The sequence below is a fragment of the Chelonia mydas genome, chromosome 1 (assembly GCF_015237465.2).
Source record: "Chelonia mydas isolate rCheMyd1 chromosome 1, rCheMyd1.pri.v2, whole genome shotgun sequence".
Lineage (NCBI taxonomy): Eukaryota > Metazoa > Chordata > Testudines > Cheloniidae > Chelonia > Chelonia mydas.
The window spans coordinates 132023717-132048013 of record NC_057849.1 but is presented as its reverse complement, the minus strand read 5'-3'; the positions used below and the strand labels follow the sequence as shown (position 1 = coordinate 132048013).

At 38.0% G+C, this 24297-nt stretch overlaps 1 protein-coding gene across 5 annotated transcripts in view; it reads right to left on the bottom strand.

Moving 5' to 3' along the window:
• The window catches only part of FRMPD4 (FERM and PDZ domain containing 4), a 437407-nt gene that overhangs the window by 246851 nt on the left and 166259 nt on the right, over positions 1-24297 (bottom strand). The window contains exon 1 of one of the 5 annotated variants that reach the window (XM_043537812.1): positions 22633-23355. The exons of the other annotated variants lie outside the window; for them this stretch is intronic. The gene's annotated coding sequence lies outside the window, so the exon portion shown is untranslated. Of the gene's footprint in view, positions 1-22632; positions 23356-24297 lie in introns of those variants that run through there. 5 annotated transcript variants of the gene reach the window in all.

Here is a 24297-nt window from a genome sequence, read left to right as displayed (position 1 = left end):
GACTAAAACTGAGATTATATGGGTCAGCAGAGGTGCCACGGGGGAAACTGGATATAGAGATTAATGGAGTACAACTAAACAAGAGTAACCAGTTCAAATACCTTAGCAGCTGGGTTACAGAAGACAATGAGCTTGACCATGAGACACAGTACAGACTGGGAAGCACTGGAAGAGTGTGGAATAACATCTCACTTGTTGCATATAACAAGTGATGCCCCTGAGATTGAAATACCAACTGTATAGAATCATGGTGCACCCCATAACGCTGAATGGTGCAGCAGCCTAGTGATAAAGAGACAGCAGATTTCAAAATGAAAGCATTAGGATGGAAATCAAAATCCATGACGTACTACCAAAAATCAGGAAGCACAACTTTGCTGGCTCAGACCCAGCAGAGGATGAATGAAAAGGCTCTGGTGAAGATAGTATGGCAGGAGAGAGTGGAAGGGAAGACTGAGGAAAGCCAAGGAAGCAATTGTTTGTGATCTAAATATTAGGAAGAGAGAGATTTTCCATTTACAAAAATAGAAATGATACAAAATAGATAAATTGCAAGTTGTAGAAAGCTGGAGAGCAAGTTGATCTACAAGTTTATTAAGATAAAAATTTCGTTTTTTGTTTTAATGAGATGTATGCAAGAGATAAATGACAAACCATGCAGCTCATTTCAGTCACCTGGTGTGTAGAGACATTTGCTGTAGCAATAAATAAATGAATAAAAAGAGCATGTCACTAAGCTGTCTGTCAGGAACAACTACAGAAGGATCAACTCTTTTCTCTCCAGCAGAGGTCACATCAGTCAATAGGAATTATTGGCATGATTTTTATGACAGGAAAATAAGCTGACTAGCCAAAATAATGGCTATCTTGTAATGGAATATTTGCTGCAGTGACTACACCAAGAGCTATCTTAAACAATATCAGACTATTTCTATTTTTAAAAAGCACTGATTTCTGCAAAGAAAACTATTCCATTCTCATTATAATTTTTTCTTTGAATTTGGTACAGCTGTCCCTTCTTTGAAAGATGTATGAAAGTCTTGGAACTTAAAGCACAGGATTTTTGTTTGTTTTACTAAAATGAAAGTCTTGCCTGCAGATGGTATCAGAAGTCACCATTTTTTAAAATACCAAGGCTCTAACAATGGCCTCTATTGTTCTCTATTCAAATGAGATATAAACCTAAAATTACAGACTGTGGATACAATTCCTATGAAGTTTGGCAGTAAGAGTAAAAGATGGAACAGAGTTGTGATGAAGAATGAATAACATCCTCTGTGAAAGCTTTCTCTCACTGTGAAGATTTTCTGATCTAATGGCTCTTGAATGGAAGACAGGAGTCCTGGGCTCTATTCCCATCCCATACCACTGACGCACTGCGTGAACATGGGTGAGTTACTTAACTTTTTGTTCCTCAGTCTGCAAAACAGATTTAATAGGAGACCTATCTTCCTGTCACAAGACTGATGTGTTTGCAAAAGTACACTGGATACTTAATGGAAATACTATTCTAAATAGATGTGAAGTAGTATGGTTCTAATGCAAGTAGGAATCTTAAGGATCCGTCTTTGCAGGCTGTCTCCCTTCATGCTAATTAAAGTGTCATTATAATATGGTTGTAGGCTGCCTGTCCAGAGACATACTTTAATTAGCTTGTTGGACTATTTTGTGATATAATGATCAAGTTTAAATACTCACAAAACACCACCAAATAACCTGGTTTACATATTAGTTATCTATACTCTCTTATATAATAAAACAGATTGCAAAATTGATTGCTCCCATCAGAAATTCAAAATCCAGAAAACATTAACTAGCTCTAGTAGACGGCCATTTAAAAAGAAGAAACATGACAGGCTACAAACACTAACTAGATGGATGGACAAAATGGTTCCCTGCAACCAAAAGTGTTCTGATACCCTGGGGAAATGTCCAATTATACCACTTCATGAAGATTTTAAATTTTCCTCTGCCTCCAAGAACTTCACGGTAGTGTTGTTATTTCAGTGTTATCTTTTCCTCCATCGTAGGTTAGCCAATATCACACCCACACTGCAATACTTTTAATTTGCATCAGCAATCAGATATTGTACTGCTCAGCAGCTTCTGAAGCAAACTGTCTCAGCTTTCTTTCTAAGGCTTTGTCACCCAAAGAGATTTGCAATGACTTATGTTTGAATTGGTTAGTTTTATACAGAAGAAGCAGAAATGATTCAAAGTGTGTGTGTGTGTGTGTGTGTGTGTGTGTGTGAGCGAGAGAGAGAGAGAGAGAGACAGCGAGAGAGAGGGAGAGAGCGCGCCCACACGCATGCCACTGCCATTCTTCCTCTATGCCCTCTGTAGTTTCCTCCCTTCTCAGAAATGCACCCCTCTAAGTCATGCCCTGTATGTTAACCTCACCTCAAAAAGGCCCCTCCCCCAATCATGTCTTAAGCCAACAAACCACCTGAGATTTATGAGCAGGACAGATATTAGTGCAGGCTGGGATAAGTGTACAGACACAGGGAATAACATTTGGGAGGGAAGTCAGAGAGGGGACTCAGCTAGCAAACTGTTGGATGCGCATCAGCTAGGTAACTGTGCAGCAGAGCTGGTAGTTCCACTCCCGACACCCTCTACTGGTCAGAGGACTATTTTAAACATTTATGCAGGCAGCTCCATCCACATTGGCATGTCCCCAGCCAAGTCTGAAATGGTTCAGCCTCAGTCACTCTTTGTCCTGAAAATTCAAGGCCTGTTTGGAATGTTTCTTAGCCATTCTGAAAACCCAGGGAAACATTTTCTTTATGGATGCAAGGTGCATATCAATGGACTAGAAAGGGAACAAACATTGTTGAGAATAGCTCTAAAGGTATTCATGAGATATCTATGGCCAAACAGGTTAAGAGCAAAATTGAGGAATTTTTCCAATACATCAAGGAACAAAAAAGGAACGCTAACATTGGATCCATTACTAAAGGGAGGTGATGAAATTGTCAGTAAGGCTGTAGTGAAGGCAGACATGTTCAATAAATAATTTTGTTCTGTATTTGGAATACATCTATCATAGGTACATCATCATTGTATCAGAGTGCCTCAATCCTTTAATGTATTTAGCCTTGAAATACCACCATGATGTAGGAAAGTAATATTATCCCTAAGACTAAGACTTGCACAAGGTCACACAGGAAGTCTGTGGTGGAACAAGGACAAAGTTGGTTGGTATAATATACTTCATACAGCGGTGATGAAACCACCTAAGATTCCATTAGAACACTGTGTGGTTGTATGTCATAAAAGGTAAGTTTATTATATCAACATATTTATCAAACGGACTTTGGTTTTGTCAAAGAGTTTGTTTGTCAGGACCTTCTTCCATGAAACCAGACTGATTGGCATGAATTACATTACTGACATACAATTTTTATTGATTGAAAAATAATGGAATGGAAAATATGGAAATCAATGTCAGGATAACCAACTATAATTACCCAGGTCATCCCATTTATCTTTTGTAAATATTGGCACAATGCTGACTTTCTTCTGAGCCTTTGAAATTTTCACATTTCTCCAAAAAATTATTAAAAGCAATATTGAGAGTTCAAAGAGCTCCTTAGACAAACTCTTAAAACACATGAGTGTAAGTTACCTAGACCTGTCAATTTTAAAATGTTTAACTCTTTTAGAGCTGTTTAAGTTCCTCTTTTGTTACTTTTGAAACAGAAAGTATGGAGAATGAGATAAGAGAGGGGACTGACAATCTAGAAATACTTAACTTCAGTAGCTGCTGTTTTATATATTTTCTATTTCAGCTTTCTGCTCCATCTTGTATCCGGAGATTACCAACTCCACTGCTGCTTACCCTTCCACACCCTCAGTCAAACAAGCCCATTCAGAGACAGGAGACTTCTCTAAGTCTCCATGTAGAAATCCTAAATTATTCTTCTTCTATTTCTCAATTTGCTGCTGCTCCCTGGAGAGAGACTCTAGATCCCTCCACTTTTAGACTTCTTGATGTGGCCCCAATCATACTCTGTCTAAAATCTAATTTAAGGTGATTAATAACAAGAGTTTGCTTTTGCCTCCTGTTCTCTATGTGCAGAGCATGAATAACTGAAAGAAAGCATCTCTAATTTCAATTTATTGTTCCCAAATGGATGGCGTTTCCCACCACCACCCAGAAGACGGGAGAACATCACGTCAAGGAGCTGCCCTTTGAATAGCCATAGTATATACATAAAAAGAAAAGGAGTACTTGTGGCACCTTAGAGACTAACCAATTTATGTGAGCATAAGCTTTCATGAGCTACAGCTCACTTCATCGAATGCATCCGATGAAGTGAGCTGTAGCTCACGAAAGCTTATGCTCAAATAAATTGGTTAGTCTCTAAGGTGCCACAAGTACTCCTTTTCTTTTTGCGAATACAGAGTAACACAGCTGCTACTCTGAAACCAGTATATACATAAGCTCCTCTATCTTATTTATTTAGTACAGCACAGAGAAAATAACTTAACATTTGTCAAATTAAAAACAAGCTCCCCCATTGCAGCAATTGTGACCTCGGCTGAAGTAAGCATAAAAATAGGATATATCATGAGTTTTTGCTTAAAGCCAAAATTATTACAAATGGCCCTTTCCATAGCTGCTGGGGTTTAAGTAGCAAACACAGACCAAAAATGGCAGAAGGCTTGCTACTGCTAAAGACATGTTGAAACCCTAGAGACAGATATCCAGTGCATTATTAAAATTGCCCTTGAGTATTTTTTTAAATGATAAATGAGGAGGTTTAATTTATAAATTAAATTATGTGAGGACGGTTGTGATGGAGGCTGCTGAGGAGTCTTTCAATGAAGGTTGTACTGGAGACTAAGCTGTGGTAGTGAAGACTCTGGGAACCTTGTTTTTTCTATTCTGTTTAAGATGTATTTATTGTATTATGTTAAAGTGTGGGAGTATTACAATTATGTAATACACTTACAGCTCGTATAAAAAGTGCAATACATTTGCATGTATTATTCAAGTACACTAAAATACACGCATAGATTCCAAGGCGAGAAGGAACCATTATGGTCATCTAGTCTGAACTCCTGACCATCTAATCTGACCTCTATAACACAGGCCCTAAGTAATTTCGAGAGCATATCTTTTAGAAAAACATCCAATCTTCATTTAAAACTTGCCAATGGAGAATCCATCACAACCCTTGGTTAATTGTTCCAATGATTAATATTCCTCACTGTTAAAAATGTACGCCTTATTTACAGTCTGAATTTGTCTATGTCATAAAAATAAAGGGAAGGGTAAACCCCTTTAAAATCCCTCCTGGCCAGAGGAAAAAAATCCTCTCACCTGTAAAGGGTTAAGAAGCTAAAGGTAACTTCGCTGGCACCTGACCAAAGTGACCAATGAGGAGACAAGATATTTTCAAAAGCTGGGAGGAGGGAGAAAAACGAAGGGTCTGAGTCTGTCTGTATGATGCTTTTGCTGGGGACAGAACAGGAATGGAGTCTTAGAATTTAGTAAGTAATCTAGACAGGTATGTGTTAGATTATGATTTCTTTAAATGGCTGAGAAAATAGCTGTGCTGAATAGAATGAATATTCCTGTCTGTGTGTCTTTTTTGTAACTTAAGGTTTTGCCTAGAGGGATTCTCTATGTTTTGATACCCTGTAAGGTACCTACCATCTTGATTTTACAGAGGTGATTCTTTTTTTACTTCTATTAAAAGTCTTCTTGTAAGGAAACTGAATGCTTTTTCATTGTTCTAAGATCCAAGGGTTTGGGTCTGTGGCCACCTATGCAAATTGGTGAGGATTTTTACCAAACCTTCCCCAGGAAGTGGGGTGCAAGGGTTGGGAGGATTTTGGGGGGAAAGACGTGTCCAAACTATGTTTTCTCAGGAACCCAGATAAAGTTTGGTGGTGGCAGTGGAAGTCCAAGGGTAAAATAGTTCGTACATTGGGGAAGTTTTAACCTAAGCTGGTAAAAGTAAGCTTAAGAGGTTTTCATGCAGGTCCCCACATCTGTACCCTAGAGTTCAGAGTGGGGAAGGAACCTTGACAGGCTAGCTTCAACTTCCAGCCGTTGGATGGTTTATACCTTTCTCTGCTAGATTGAAGAGCCCATTATTAAGTATTTATTCCCATGTAGGTACTTAGAGACTGTAATCAAGTCACCCCTTTGTTAAGCTAAATAGACTGAGCTCCTTGCATCTATCACTAGAAGACATGTTTTCTAATCCTTTAAATCATTCTTGTGGCTCCTCGCTGAACCTTCTCCAATTTATCAACATCTTTCTTGAATTGTGGACACCAAAACTGGACACAGTATGCGTACGGTATGGATACTTCATACATAGTATGGATAAACCACGACCCCCAAATCTTTTCCAGAGTCACTGCTTCCCAGGATAGAGCCTCCCATCATGTAAGTATGGCCTTCTGTCTTTGTTCCTAGATGTATACATTTAGCCATATTAAAACACACAGTTTGCTTCCACATTACTCTGTATCGGTGACCTATCCTCTTCATTATTTACCATTTCCTCAATTTTTGCATCATCTGCAAACAGTCTCAGTGATTATTTTACATTTTCTTCCTGCTCATTAATAAAAATGTCAAGTAGAGCAGGGTCAAGAACTGCAAGACCCCATTTGAAACACACTCTTTCAGTGATGATTCGCCGTGTACTATTACATTTTGAGACCTATCAGTTAGCCAGCTTTTAATCCACATCATGTGTCATGTTAATTCCTAGCTTCTAATTTATATTCATTACTTCACCCTTCTTCCATTTGTTATATTTTTTAAATTGTTATTTTATTTTATTTTATTATTTTTATAGCTGCCTTCACTTCCCCTCTAAACCAGATTTTTTTTTAAACCAGTATGGCTGATGTTTTGAAAAGGCTGACAGCCCCAACTGTAGAGATACAGAAATACATTGTTTCAAACAGTGTCAAATGCATTCTTTGAAAACTATTCGGAGCAAAATTTGTCCCTTGTAAAGAACAGATCTCATTGCTGGACACATACCATAAACCCTCAAAAAATCGCAAAACTCTGTTTCAAAGGGTAATAAAAAAGCAAACCATTAGTTTATTTTAATCTTCCCCTGCAATATATTGAGTTCTGGAGTGCTGCTTGTTTTCCTCTTTATAGTCTTAAGGAAGCAATGAAAACGTGCCTACAAGAATTCTTCTTTAAACCTAAATTAGATTAGTTCCTGCCACTTAGAGCAGCAACCTGTGCCAAAATTCTATGCAGAGGCTTTTTGTAAGACTAGAAATAATATTCCAAAAACTTTCCTTCAGGAGTTCAGGATGGATTTGAAAGATCCAGACTCTAAGATGTAATGCCAATGTTTTATCCATGCTTCCACCTAACTCCTAGATGGCATTTTTATAACTTTCAATTATATAGTAACAAAAGATACGTCTAGTTCCTTTTTCAGGAAGCAAGCCAAGAATCAAGTACCAAAGATGCCTTTAATTCTCCCTACAGAGTGGTATGATTCACAATTTCAAGCACTTTGATAACTAGGTTGGGATAAGAATTAAACAACTTAATGTGGGCCATCAAGATATACTACAAACATCACTGATAAATCTATCATTTAAACTGAGAAGCCATAAAAAGAATTGGCAATACTACAACAGTACCAATTGCACTGACTGACAGAAAACAGATTTGGGAGCAACCCTAAATTTATACACCATTCCTAAGGCTACCTGAAGAGCAAGACCAAAAGGTCTTTGGGGCAGGGACACCTGTTCGTTCGGTATTTATAAAATGCCTATCACAATGGGATCCATCACTGGGGCTCGTTTGAAGAGAGGACACGTATTTCCACAAGAGAGTGTCGAGCACCCTGATTACTGAAATAACATTTAAACAAGCTTTCTAGGGAAGACAGCACAATAGCTGCTTTCTGTCCAACCAGTTGGTATATCACTACATGTTGTGATTCCATAAGATCTGATAGGCTAGCTAGTTAGCCTTGGTTGCAAGACCTCTATATAGCAACTAGCTGTTGATGAAATGGTACTGATGATTCACAGAAAGTATCACGCTTCCCTTGGCGCTGAACCAGTGCCCTATCATGGTGTAGGGGACAATTTGCTGCTGGGAATGCTTTTTTACAGGTATGGCATGAAACAGAAATTGTGAACGTGGCAGATGCTGGCCAACTGGTCCAGTCTTTATTGTAACGGATGTATTTGTTGTTGTACAGGGTTTTTTAAAATGTGTCTAATTGTGATTAGGTATGGTCAATGAAGAACTTTCCAACATAGATTACACCCATGGGAAGAGGCAAGTGAAAAGCTGAGCCTTTTTAAGACCCTGTCTTACAAGGGAAAATCAACAAGGAGCCCAGAATAAGAAGCATCTTTTTCATAATTCAGTGTCCACCTGCCAAAAGCAATAGAACAATCTATAAATCAAAACACCCAAAACAGACTAGATGCAGAATAAGCTCTTTTGAAAATTGTCTCGCTAATCTATTCTTGAAATACCTGTTTGTTTTTTGAGCATTTTGTAACTGAATGCCTTAAATCCACACTCACTATTTTGAATATTCAACTCTAAAGTTATTAGTGGTATTCTTTATTTTAAATATCCTCCTCTGCCGCCTCTAAACACTATGATCCTGGCTGATTCTGCTAAATGCAATTTTCATTTCATGGATGGACTCTTTCAACATGAGAAGACAAATCAAACATGTTTATTAAGAACTCAACTTCCTCTTGATACCATTGCCTGTTAGAATACTAGGTTTGTCCTCATTTTGTTTCCAGGCTTTGTTAATTAAAACACAGATTAAAATCAGGCCATATACTTTTTCAAATTTGCTACAAGCAAATTAGGAGCAGACTCCATCCCTAACTCATAAAGAAAACCAGAGAGCATGCAGATTATTGCTCATCTTAGACTATACCCTCCTTTTTACTTTATTTTATTTCAGTACAGAGGGGTTGCAAGTTACACTGGGCAAAGGTCTGGGGCTTGCTATAGTAAGACATGGACCAGTGCCAGAAATACAGGAGGTCAGACTAGAAGATCTAACCTGAAACTCTAAACCATGGGACTAATCGTGAAGTGAATAGGAGTGAAATCAGGAAGGCCAAATCACACCTGGAGTTGCAGCTAGCAAGAGATGTTAAGAGTAACAAGAAGGGTTTCTTCAGGTATGTTAGCAACAAGAAGGAAGTCAAGGAAAGTGTGGGGCTCTTACTGAATGAGGGAGGCAACCTAGTGACAGAGGATATGGAAAATGCTTTTTTTGCCTCTGTCTTCACAAACAAGGTCAGCTCCCAGACTACTGCACTGGGCAGCACAGCATGGGGAGGAGGTAACCAGCCCTCTGTGAAGAAAGAAGTGGTTTGGGACTATTTAGAAAAGCTAGACGAGCACAAGTCCATGGGGCCAGATGCACTGCATCCAAGAGTGCTAAAGGAGTTGGCGGATGTGATTGCAGAGCCATTGGCCATTATCTTTGAAAACTCATGGCGATCGGGGGAGGTCCCGGACGACTGGAAAAAGGCTAATGTAGTGCCCATCTTTAAAAAAGGGAAGGAGGAGGATCCTGGGAACTACAGGCCAGTCAGCCTCACCTCAGTCCCTGGAAAAATCATGGCGCAGGTCCTCAAGGAATCAATTCTGAAGCACTTAGAAGAGAGGAAAGTGATCAGGAACAGTCAGCATGGATTCACCAAGGGCAAGTCATGCCTGACTAATCTAATTGCCTTCTGTGACGAGATAACTGGCTCTGTGGATGAGGGGAAAGCAGTGGACGTGTTGTTCCTTGACTTTAGCAAAGCTTTTGACACGGTCTCCCACAGTATTCTTGCCAGCAAGTTAAAGAAGTATGGGCTGGATGAATGGACTATTATGTGGATAGAAAGCTGGCTAAATTGTCGGGCTCAACGGGTAGTGATCAATGGCTCCATGTCTAGCTGGCAGCCGGGAACGGGAGGGGAATGGGATTTGTGACTTGAAAGAAGGATTTTTCCTGCGCAGTAAACTTTTATTTGGCGTCTATGACAGAGGAGTTCAACATACAGAAGCTGCGGTACACGTGGAAAAATACTCAGTAATTGCAAAACCAGGTGCCCCCTGCAATAAAAGCATGCTCTTTATTTTTCCCATTTCTGCTTAGATATGACTGAGCATAACACTTACATTTCTCTAAGATTCAGAATCTATGGCAGACAAACCCAGCAAATATTTTCCTAGTGAATTCCAAACTAGTTTTAATTTAGTACACAAAACTACATACTTTATATAAATACATGGCTTCTATTAAATACTGTACCAAGAGAGGTGCATTGGCTACTGCCTGCCTGACACAAATAAATACCAGCTCTATTATTTCTCTATGAAAACCAGTGTTTAAAGCAGCTAACAAGTATCCCAGGTCATATTTTTCCAAGTATATATCAAGAAAGAATAGTAGTTTTTGTGGATATTTTCCCTTACCAAACATTTCTTTAGTGTCCTATACCTTTACTTTAGAAGCTTCTGATATCAGGAACTTTACAAGTGCAGACCACAGCAATTCACCTATTACATTAAATTTTAGGACCTTCTGCTAACCCCAATCTGCACACACAACTCTCCTTGACATCAATGGTCCTTAAGGTTAGTTTAAAAATATTCTGACTGCACTCAATCATATACTAGAGATTAAGGCGCTCTCCTTAAGGGCCTGATTCTGATCTCACATCATTCCAAGCTCCAAGAAATTAGATAAAAGTTTGTGTTTTGGCTCCTAGCTGAATAAATGTTTAACATGCTATTTTATAGGAAGAGATACTCCTTCCTGACCACATACTGTAATGGTAGTCTTGGAGCTCTACTCTGGGTGTGGGAGGGCAGTGCATGAGAGAGAGAGAGATGCCAAATGGTCACATTTACTCTCCACCAAGAGGTCCTCCAGCAATTTTTTTTAAAACACATGATAAAGCAGCATGAACAGAACAACAACAAAAACCCCACACTGCACATGACAATTTTTTTTCAAATTACAGCTACCTAAATTGCAGGACATCTGCATGACCAGATTTTCAGAGACGTTAGGCACCTTCAGCTCCTATCAGTGGGATTTCTGGGTGCTCAGTACTTCTGAGAATCAGGACATCAATGTTTAAAAACCATTTTCAACAGCTTCTAAATTCATTCCATGACAATGAGAGGCTAATTCCAACTATCTAGTATATCTTAGGCCTTTTTAACTTCTAACCTAGGATACAGCTGAGGCTCTTTCCTTCTGTTTTCCAGATCAGTTTCATAGAACTGGTCCATCTGTTTTCACAGAGTTTATAGGCTTCAGAAATCAGTTATGTTAATATTTTATGTTAAATACATGAATAAAGATCATAAAACTAAAAATGAGAAATTAACTGCAATCAAGAAATAGTAAACAGACTTTCAAAATCTAAAATAATCTTGTAGCAAGTGCCACAACCATAATGACATTTTATATTTTTCTTATATTTTTCACAAAAACATTTTAAAATAAAGGAAAACAAAATGATATTTTGTCCCATGACATTCTAAAATTAATTGGTTTTAAAAAAATCAGAAAAGCAGGCACTTTCTGGAGTCTTTTAAATGACAATAAACTTTAAAGTGCAGTTCCATCCTGAAACAGCAAAATCTGATTGTGGGTGCCATATTTCTTGCTGTCTCTCAATTACTTCCAGATCAAGTGTGCTAAATTACAAATAAAGAGGTTTCTTCCCTCACTGCCAGCCCTCTAATCTCAACTGACAGCTCAGAATCAAACCAACATCTTGTATTTTTATGCATCACTATGAGCGCCCCGGCCACACACACACAAAAAGTTCTGCAGTCCAGGTTACACTGTCAGTAACTCTAGTGACGGGTTTGCTAAGGTACAAGAAAAAGGACCTTAAAAAAGGTGTAGCTGGTAAATATACTAAATGGTTCCACAAAGCATATTCTGTAGATGATGTGCAAGGAAGAGCAGAATTCAGCTCACTCTGTCTTAGCTGAGTTGATTTACAATGGTAACAGGAGAAAAAGTTTACATTTTGTTACCAATGTCTGCTGATCAACTCTGGATGCAGAGGGAGCAGATAGATTGGATATGACATGAGTCTGGGCCAGGCAGGGAGGAGACCTATTAAGTAAAAATATGGCATAATTAAACAGTCGCTTTGTAGAGAACATCTGCAATTTAAAGGAAAATGGCCAACTTAAAAAAATAAAAATTGCACTCTGTCCACAAATAATTTACCTATTATTGTTCTGTATAAGTAATTGCTAAGATTACTGTAAGCAAAAAAAATTAGAGAAAATAATTCAGTATATCATTTGTTTACTCTGTGCATTTGATAGCACTTCGTATACAGAGAGCATTACTATTTCCTCCCTACTCTGTACAGTAAATCAGTTCCTCCTTCTACATGAGCAAAGCAAGAGGAGAGAGTGAAAATAAAAGGTCACTTTAAAAACAACAAAAATCAGCACCAGGACTCAAGGTCAGGTGTAGGACATCATGTTATTTTAATTAGTTTTTAAAAATAGATGAGGCTGTAAGTTGATAATGTTCCTTAAGTAGTATAAAAGAATTTAAGACACTAGGCAGTAATATTAACCCATACTGTCCAGAATAGATGCGATAAGGTGTAAGGTGAGTCTTAACCTGCTTCACAGAGTGTCCTAAGAAAAACTTTCTTTGGCTGATTGACAAAAAAAATGCTCTACATTGAAAAACATTTCCAGATTCATACTCCTAGTACCTTTTTAGCAAAGCTTTCAAAGTCTGGAAATACTTAATACTATCTCCTTTAGCCTGGGATGTCATTATGTTGCTTTTATGGTATCTTGGGAATCCTAACAACCTGAACTCTTCTGCTGCATCCCATGGTTTGATCAGGAAGCATTTTTCAGAAGCATAGCACCAGTTTCTTCTTTACATTCTGTGCTTCCCACCTGCTCATATTTACTACTTTACTGCTTACACACACACACAAAACAAGCTTCATGACTCTACATGAAGGAAAAGCAGCTGTCTTTGTCAGATATGTAGAATAACAAAAAACGTCACCCAGCTTGTGTCCACTGAACTACATACAGCCCTGTTTTACAAGTGCATACATATCCTCACATAACATCTAGAGAATGTAAAGCAGAAATGGTTCTGAGCTGGAAAGTTTGGTTCAAGATCCAAATTTCCCCAAAATTCAAGGTGTTCACATCCTGAATATTGGTTCAGGATAATTTCTGATGCACAAAATTAAAATATGAATGAACAATAGAATTTTCCTTGTAATTGATGTGGTACTTTTGTTTGTTGAAAAAGGAAGAACAAGATGCCATAAAATAGATTATAGTAAAGAAAGCTGTTTGTGCCTAGCATATACTGTGTTCTTAGGGAGACATGGTTTTAAAAAGTTAATTCTTGTAAAAATACAAAATCTTTAAAACAAGGTTAGAAAGACCAATGGCAACCAGGTCACTCAAGTTAGAATGATCTAGAAGCAGCTTTAAAATTGTTTTACACACATTTTTCAGAACTTCGGAATTCCCTGGTTTAGCCCCATTTCTGTCTTTCCCAGTTTTTTCCTTATCCCCTTACATACATTTCAATATCCACTACCTTAAACCAGAAACAAACAAAGTGAACTAGCCCTTGATTGAATACTGCTCCTCTGGAAAGAGTTTATAAAAAGAAAAATATATAGTTAGCACAGAGATTGGTGAATCCTATGCTTATTATAGCAGCACTTAGGAAGAGAAAGTTTTTAAATATTGGTTGTTCATACCAGTTTTACCAGCTCCCAAAACCTACTGAGGCTCCAAAAGAAATAAAATGCTGAAGAGGAATCATAGTTATGCTAAATATCTCTGCTCTGGCTCATGGTGACCATCCATCGCATACTTCGAGGGACATCTCTTATTTTGTGCCTAACGTCCCATGACTCACATCCAGTAAGGAGCTACCTAGAAGCATTTGTCTACATAAAAATTAAGGCCAAACTTTTCAAACCTGGGTGCCTAAACCTATATTTAGGTTCTTAAATAAAAGCAGCCCGATATTCAGGGGTATTAACTATTTTCAATCAGCTCTGTGGTGGCTCAGCATCTATGACAATCAGGCTATTTTTATTTGGGAGACTAATCACGGGTTTAGGAGCTTAGCTTTGGGCTTGACAATGTTTCCCTCAGCTTTCAAGCAAATGTTATGCAAAGGCTAATATCCTGTGATCTAAAGGTATGATTTTATACCATAAATAATATATTGTATGTTGTATCTTAAAATACGCTGTCCCCCATATCTTCTCAAACAATTCCTCTTTATTCCCTGAAAACATAAGTGGGTGCACTTGCTGTTCTGTTATGTAATGAATGTGTAAAACCAAACCAAACTAAGTACCAAACAGAATTAAAATTTATTTATTGACATCTAAAGAGAAATTCAAAAGAATGGACCAAAAAAACCCGTAGTTGTTTTTACATATTGAAAGAGAGGTATAAAACTGGTTACAATATGGGACATAGTGGTGGAACCCTCTTCTTCATATTTCACTTTACAATCTCCTTTTTCCTGAATTGAAAACAGATCCTTCCTCTCAAAACATCTAATTTGTTTTCTCTCTCTAGAAGCTATTTCTTCTGATATATTAGAACACAGAAAAAAAATTTCTCCTCTACCACAATAACTGAACTACTGCTAATGTTCAAAATACCACTTAAATTTGCTTAATGAATAGTAGCTGGCAAATAGATGCCTTACAATATCCATGGCAGTTTGAGCTACTACTAGTGGAAATCCACCCGACCTCATCCTTCAGCAATTCCCCTATTAAATTCTCTCTCAGCAGCAAGTAATGATAAGACTCCAATTAGACACCAATTTCAGATCTCAGTTTCAGTCCCACATACTGTAAATGCTTCAGAAATTGCATGTTGTAACTATACCCTAACGGCGCATTCCCGTTTCTTCCCAATGAAGCCTCCAGTATCTAATTATCTTGACTAGATGTTTGTCACTACAGCTTTGAAAACCTCTACATTATGCATCACATTTGCAGATGGAGAACCCCAATTGTTGCTGGTCATTGCCCCACACCTATGACAACAGATGCTTGTTCAGGTTAGTAGTCAATGCCCAATGCCCAACTTTAATATGCAGTACATTTCAAGCTTCTGAAGTGGCAAACTGAAATCAAGCTTTGTCTAGCCCTGGAAATAACACCCTGTAGTGGGATGGGGGCTTGGCTGGTGAACTTGATGTTTTTCCCAGCACTTTGTTAAATAAACTCTATTCCAGTTTGCAAAATCACTGTGCTCAATCTTTATAAAGAAACATTCTGCATTGTAGATTTGTCATGGTTCAGCACTTTGGCTCAGAATAGGAATGAAATGCAAGCACTGAGACGTAAACAACAACTGCACTTTAGCTCTGCTAGATGGTTGTGAGTTATACTTAATCAATATAACAAATAACTTCGCTCCACACAAGAGTTTTGTTCACAATTTAACTATTCAGATATCAGAAAAGCCAAAACTAGATCCCATTCGTTGCATCAGAAAGATCATGCCTGATAATTAACACCTTTTTAAAGAAGCTAGTCTTAGTTTGCTAGAATCATCATTTGTAAATGTATAATTTATAAACGGAAGAAACCCAAAATCTTTTGCAATGTGAACATGCCAACAGACAAACTAAATGCATGCAATATATAGATTATAGCTGAGGGAGTCATAAGGGCTTCCACTAGCAAACCTATCAGCTTCTGGAGAGGAACTTTCTTTTTGATTCATTGCCTTGTTTCCTTGTTTTATATTCATCCTCTTTGTCATCTCTCAGCTCTAGCATGTTGAGACATCCCCCACTCCTTTTACAGAGATCCATTATTATCATCATCTGCAATTTAATCTGTCACGGAGCTCTTGGGAGTGCAGAACACAATGATTAACAGTTGTTTTTATAGCAATACCATCATCTCAGCCTCATTCCATGCTTTGGATGAGAAATTAAGACAAGGTCTTGCCCAACCTTGGTGGCTGTCTGGATAAAAGGTAAGAGATCCAAATGCAATTCTGAAAACAGCTGGATATCCTAGACTTTTGTATGAACTATTGATGGCACCATTTTCATACACAAATAACTACTCTAACCAATTTCTTTATAAAATGCTTTGAGATGTTATAAACTATCCAAGGCAGGACAATATCACTGGTATATCCAGTAATCCCTACTGTAATCCAAAAAATGATTATACTAATCATGAAAAAACAACTATGTCACTATTCCCTCAGATTAAGATGGTAGAAAACAGTATGATGAATATATTAGACTGTAAACTCACTGGGGCATGAAATACTTATATTTGTGTCCTGTACAGTGCCAATACAATGTCATTTTAATAATAAATAACCAACAACCACACACCGAACAAAAAATGTGTTTTCAATCAAAGTTGTGCTCAACTTTTTTTTAAACACATAGCTAGCTCATTACTGGCTCCACAGCCTACAAGATACCATTCATCTTTCTTTCATCTTGCATCTGTTTGTTTATTCCTTTGTCTCTGCTTAGGGTGAGTGTTTATTAATTTTTCTATAACAATTAATGGATTGCACTGCTTTCTATAGCAATGAACTGAAGTTTCTTTTGGGGAAAAACCTCCAACAGCCACACAAAAAGTGTGGAATCTCCATCTTTGGAAAATGTTATCTGGAGGCAAAGTATGAAGACATTCTTGGGGATGCCATTTCATTTCTCATAATCTCATGTCAACTCTATAAACATGTCTAACCCAAAACATTCCACATACAGAAGCAGCTAGCAAAAATCAACAAAGATACCCCTATCCCACAACATATAACACAGGTATGTTTAGTGCAGGATCTAAGAGGGAATCGGTAAATGTTACTTCACCCCTTCCTTAACATTCCTTCAATCCTTGTGCATTTTAAAGCAGTTTCAAGTCTGTTCTAAGCTGCGCGAAGTTCACACACCCTCAGTAAGATATTCCGGTGCCCAGAGATAGCCAGAGTGCAACAGCTTTGACCACACCTCCTAGCTAGGCCAAGGGCTTTGAGATACGTTGTGTAAGGTTAATTCACTGGTTCACACCAGACAAATTGTTAGCTGGACCCCTACACATAATGGCCAAGCTTTTGCACCCCTCTATGCATATGGCCAAGAATGGCTTATGATCTCTCCAAAGATAACCATGTTAAAAAAAGAAGTTAAAATGCTCAACTGTGATATCAATGGGGCTCAACAAGGATCACCGGGATCAGTTTTCAAGATTGGAGCCCTAGTTTAATTTCAATGTCTCCCAACACAGACACCTAAATGCCAGGTCTGCAAACTGAACCTGGGATTTCAAATCAGACTTGATCAGTTATGGTTTAGTCATCAACACTGGTACAGCAGGGTGTGATTATTGAGGTGTTTCTGGCTAATATTCATTCAAATTTGTTTTCATTCAATAACATCCTAAACATGCATATATAGAATTATATCAAACAGATACAAAGCCATATAGTAGAGATAAGTCTGTTATTTATTTTGAAAAAAATGGTGGTTATTTCCCATTTCCTTGTCTGCTGGTCTGAGCTCTCTTCCTGCTGAATCTTGCTCCATTATGATGGGGACTCTGATCAAGTGAAATCTCATACTCCATTGTGGTCCCACTGCATTAACCCAAGCCAACGTGGCTTTTTTAGCCAGCCTGAAGAGCAAATGAGCTCTAATAACTATTTCATTAAGTCTTAATGTCATTAATGCCAAGGGTACATCACTGGGATATTACAAAAACAACAATTTCCAACACGTCCTTTATTGTGTTGCATCATGTTGTGCTGAAAAGGTTGTATTACTTTGCATGACCGTATTACATGAAAATAGGGAGCGTCTTGTAATTCACATTTATTACAAATGCTTTCCTCTCTTTTTGATATTCTGTCATAAAATCCTGGAGAAATAAACCTCCAAAAGATAATAAAGATCTGGCTTTGTATAAGCATGTTATTTCTGGAAAAAACAGTGTATAATTTGTATAGCTTTAGATCACTATGTTTGGCTAAATTGTATGTTTTAATCTTTATTCCCAAGGGTGAAGGTGCTTATGAAGTTCCTTTGCATTAGATTCATTAGTATTCTGTAGGCCACTGATATAAAACCTTGAGCCTTAATGCTCCTAGTAATAACTTTTCAAAAGAATGCTGTCCCTATAGACCTTTGTTAGCAGTAAAATGTTTTAAAATGTACCTTCTGAGACCAAGGTAGTTCAGCTTGTTTAGAACTCCTTTTCTGCAGGTTTAGATATGGGAAACCTGCTATTTGTGCAGTTTTTTCAAACCACCACACCTTTTTCAACCTAATTTGTCCCATGGGAAAATGTTTCTTTTCTTGTATAAGGTTTTATTCTAGTTTATACAGAGGATGGTCCATGAAAATAATCACTCTTAAATGTGTTTCAAGTATGCTTGCAACCTTTTCATGCTCATTTGTTGCAGTCATGTGCAGGGGTGGCCAACTCTCACAATTTTATCACCAATCTCATGATACTTAGGGTTTTTCTTAAAGCCCCAGCTCCTGGAATCATGGGATTATGTGAGCCTCTTGCACCTAAAAAAAGTAAGTAATCAATCCCTTGTTATTGCAGGGGGGAAAAGCTTGAAAACATGAATCCTAAAGAATAATAATAATAAATAAAATGTCAAATAACATACACAAATTGTACTCGTTTTTAAAAAGTTCATGATTTTTAAGGCAATATCATGATGTTTTGGGGCTTGACAATACTGCATTCTTTCTATGAACTATAACAGCACTAATATTTACAAAAATGAAGAATGCTCAAAGATATATAGACATGCAAAATGTTTCATGTAAGCAATACTTCTTCTGCAGCAGGCCTTGCTTCCTCTTTGAAGAAACAAGAGCCATACAAGTCTTGCTGTAATTTATTCTATTTTTTATCTCCCTACTACAATCTTACATAAGGTGGTGGCAATCTGCTAGAAGTTTATTTTTAGTTGGCATTGGATATTGTATCTCTAACAATCTTTTTCTCTCTTTATTAAGTATAATATAATATAGTCAGTTTCAGAGATTGTCTCTAGAACTCATTCCTCACATATCTGCCACATAATAGAGAACTTCAGAATCCTGTACAGTGTAATAACAGGAGCAATTACTAAATATTGGTGCAGGTCTGTCAACACACTTAGTGAATTCATCCAGCCCCTCTTTACAAACTGACAACTCCTTCCTTTACAGGTTCATTTTAAACACACACACTCTCTCTCTCTCTCTCACTCTAGTTTTGTTTATGGCCTTTCAACTAATCATGTGATTTTCTTCTCGAAGCCCAAAGATAAAACTAATTATAGAACTTTGACATTTACATTCTCTGTAATCTTAAACATTGAGAAGAAAGTCTTGAAAACTGAAAAAAAATTATTTCAGTAAGATATGAGGAAGATTTTCAAAGACATAAATAGCAGTGAGACAATCAACTCCCTTTGAAAGTCAGTGGGAGCTGAAGACCTAACTGCCCTCTGTGGCTATGAAGTTATCATCCTATGTTTTTTATAGACAAAAATGTTTGCAATAAACAAAGAGGACTTTCATTTTATCATAAATTAGGTGTTCTAATCATCTGCCTTCCTGTGGACCATCACAGCAGTCCTTCTCACACTATTCACATGCCCTTAAACATTTTCTCCTGGTTTCTAGTCTAACAGTGAGAGTAATTAACCATTAGAACAGGGGTTCCGAATCCTGGTTCATGGCTTGTTCAGGGTAAGCCCCTGCCGGGCCGTGAGACGCTTTGCATACCTGAGCGTCCGCAGGTACAGCCACTCGTCGCTCCCAGTGGCTGCGGTTCGCTGTTCCCGGCCAATGACAGCTGCGGGAAGTGGTGGCCCGGCCTGTGCCACTTCCCGCAGCTCCCACAGGCCAGGAATGGCAAACCATGGCCACTGGGAGCTGCAAGCGGCTGTATCTGAGGACACTCAGGTAAACAAAGTGTCTCACGGTCCGGCAGGGGCTTACCCTGAACAAGCCACAAACCAAGATTCGGACCCCTGAGTTAAGGCTAAGTAAGACTAAGTATTTCCACAGAAGAAGAACTTCATGGGCAGCAGTGGCAAAGGTTTGTTTGTTTGTTTGTTTTTTCCTTCTTCAAATACAGGGATGAGTCCCCATCCCACCCCAAAAAAATCTGAGCTCTGATTTTTACTTGTCTTGAGGAATCAATTTAATTCCTCTCTAGCAGGGGTCAATAGGCAGGTTTTAACAGGTATCTCCATTTCCAAAACCTCCAACACTAGTATATCAGACACCTTCCCGGCTTCCTGCATCTGCTACAGAAACTAGGACCACATTAGCTAACAATCTGCATCCCCAGTTCTGAAAACTATGGACTGGATTTCCACTGCGCTCCCACTTGATAGTAGAGAAGATGCCCAAAGGGGCCATCTGTTTGTCACTCTGTAGTACGAACATTAAAATGTACCGGGAGAGACTGTAGAGGCTGACCAAGAAAATTAAAACCTAACATATAATATTGATTCCAAATTGAGAACTGGCTAAGAACTGTTCTTTAGTAAATCCACACAAAGGAGAGAAGGTCAAATAAATATGTAAATGTATTTTTTTGTTATTATTGGTTTGTTACTGAATCAGAGGCCTCGGTGCATAAGAGCTCTATGGCTAGCTTCATTCTGATAGTGGGCGGTATTCAGCTAAATGGGTTGATCCCCATTTTAGCAAAAGTAAGCAAGAAGACTCCTTCAAGCACCCTCCTGTCATGATGAACAATATGCAGCTCTAAAGTGCATAAAACATTAAATCTTGAGATTTCAGAAAAGCCAGAAACTAACTTTTGTCAAATACACTTGTTATATGTTCACTAACAATGTTTTGATTTTACCCTGACTTCTTTCAAATAATCCCAAGAGAAAATCGAGATGATAGGCGTCTCTGAAAAAGCAATTAAAAATAGACAAATTGGTGAAAATATATTATTTGATAACATCAAAATCTAATTGAATTGTCCACCAGATTTGAAATGGTTGTCCATGCATTTTTCTTGCATTACCACAGGCACAACAAAGAGTGTCTGCCAGTCTCTACCACCAAGAAAAAAAAAATTTCACCCCAGAGTCCTGGACATGTGATGAAGGCACTAGGAAAATCCCTTGGACTGTAATTATTTTGCCAGACTATTTGTTCCCTTCTCTTACTCGGGGCATTTACCGGAATCGGAAAGGGCATCCAGCTCCTTCACAATAACCTACAGCGCAAGAAACAGTAGACTACACTAACAATGCCACATAGGATTGAACAACAATGATGTGCACATAAGACTCTGGTGTAAAAATACAGCTTGGAAAATCATCCATTCTGAAAATCCATTAGACAGACATGCAGGGCACACTGAGAGAGCATTTATTTTTTATTTGCACAGCATGCTTTGTTATGCTAGATCTTGTGATTCATGTCATTCTAGGGTCCAGTGCCATTGCTGTAGTTCCAACACTGTGCAAACAATCCCCCAACCCCCCCACACATACCCACGATCATAAACACAAAATTACCACTCTACATAGAAATGTCAATTGTTGTGAACGTTCATTAGTGTGCAGTTTACAAGTGATAAAAATGGTATTAAGACCATTTGATTTATACTGTTCATCTGACAATATTACTGCATTCCAATGCCCCGAGGCAGCGTGCATAGAACATGTTTTTACCTACAATGCTGTAAATGTTGTAAAGCTTTTAAATGAGTCCAACCAATCGAGAAAGAAATTTATTATGCACGTGAGCTCAGCTTACATGCAGAACGCGGATCCAAAGAGTGTGTAAAGAGATCTGCCAAAGCAGTCATGAGATGCTACGGTTACCCAACTGCTGTACAGTTATTTTTCCCACAAATATTAACCAAAGATAGTGTTTTGACGTGCCAGCTACAAAACAGAATGAGCATTTGTGAAGTAAGTTCAGGTTTCTTTAACTCAAGAACTTTTTTTCAAGTGACATTTTCCCCCACAGAAAGTATTGCAGATTAAATTCACCTAGCACATGAACACCACTTGCATCACACAGAGCCACATCAAAAGTTTCTTTGAATTTCTATCCCTGCAAAACCTTTCACACTCACCCAGAGGTGTAGTTTGGGGGGCGGGGGCGGGGGGGGAGAGCTCCAGTCAGACAAATAGAGCCACGTGTTTGGGGGCAAATTCCGTGCCTGCCCGAGGCTTGCCATATGAGAGGGCAACGCCTCCCCTGCCCCCCAAACTACGTCCATGCCCTCACCTCTGCATCATGAAAAAAAAAAGATCTTCAACAATCCAGTCCCGTAAAAGAAGCCTTCGATTCTCAGTCTTTAATAGCCCTTACAACATATGTGTTATGTACTTTCTTAAATATTAAGAAAACTTTTTATTGAGTAGCAATGCGTAACTGATAGCTAGATACAGAGGTAGAGGCACTTTCAAAGGAGAAGAAATTTCTTTCCCTCAACTTGAAAAAAAAAAAGCAGTAGTTTACAAGAATATATACATGTCTTAGCACTCTCACTCTTCTCTTTGGAAAAACTATAGAAAAATATTGGACAAAACAGAAATAACCTTGTATGCATCTGCAGTCTTACCTTTTTCTTACTGTGATCAGTGAGTGTTCTTCTTAAAATATCCCACAGAGATGCGAGATGATGCCTGTACCTCACCCAAAAGGGGTATCTGACTCCATGTAATCACTCAATGCAGTATGGAGAAAATGTTCAAGTGCAGGCTCATTGCTCTGTACATTGGTTTTTAGGCTGTTGTAAATACCAAGTGACAGAAACAATCAAGTCAGCTGCAGAGCCCTTATTTTTTTAAAAAAATAGCTTGGTCTAGGAAATGCCAAATGCATGGAATTATCATCTTTTTTTTTTCTTCAGCTCCAGCTGCAGTGCTGTCACAATTTAGTAAACAAAATAAAAAGAAGAACGCAAAAATCTGGAAAGGCATCTCTTATCCTTTTTTTCCCCCCTCCCAGAAAAATGCTCTCTCTCCAATCTCAGGGATGTAACAACAAGTGAAAAAAATTACGAAGATCTAACTTTATTGTAAAACAGTCTTGGTTTAATTTCATCCAGCCCAGCGCTGTGCAGCAATCCAAAATCTTGCCAATGATTTTTTGAAGTACACATTCAGTATACATGGAGGCCAGCAGATAAAATATCCAACCAACAGCAGCATGAGCAGCAGACAGCTTAACCTTTCTCCTGTCTTTAAAAAAACGTCAGGCTATTCTCTGTTTGCTCAAGATTCTTCTTTTACCAACATTCCGTTTGAATGAGCCAGTGCAAACGCACTGCTCAGCCTCTCATGAGAGCAGGATGCGTTTATGTGAAACATGAGGAGAATGCCTAATGCTGAAACATACTCTCTGCATGCTCAATGAGGTTTTATTACAAGGCTCTCTTACATTTCGCTGGCATGTATTATCATGCCTGCAATTATTCCACTTTTTACAATTATTCATTATAAGTATATATATTCCGTATATACAGATATATTAGATATACATTCTGTGTAAAAACAGAAATAGAAATTATAACGTGTGTCCCCCATAGATTTCTAATAAAGGGGATAAATTCTATTATATCTGTATGATAACCCAATTAGGAAGATTTTTGAACAACAATCTAATTTATTTACTGGTACTGTTCACGTGTGACATGAACATGTGCATTATTGTATGTTCTATTTGCATTTTACACAGCTAACTTACTGGACATTAAGACCCTTATAAATACAAGATGCTATTGTCAATACTGGGCTAAAAATAATTGTGCTTTATCCCCTTTATTAGTAATCCATGTGACACACCTTAATTTCTAAAGCTCCCTGATAGTAATTTGCATAAAAACCTGTAGAAACTAAATATACTGAACTACCCAGATTCTGTCCTTTAAAGATTATATTGTAATGTTAAACGTTTGGTCACTGCAAGATGATTTTGCAAATTATTCCTTCTATACTGGTTTTCATATTAGGTCATCCGTCTTGGGTTGGGATAACTAGATTTAACCAGCCATCAAAAAATAACTAACAGGCTTGGCAAACACGGAGGTCTTTTTGCCCTCCACATAAATAATTCTACAGTTCTCAACCATTTAATTATTATTTCTGTTAAGTAGCAGTTCCACACATTTAGGAAATCACAGTCTCTGCCCAGAGAGCTTACATTCCAAGACAGCAAGCAAGAAATTGTGGTTTTTTTTAAAAATCTATGGTCATCCAGCTGTAACAACAAAAACAGGTAGACT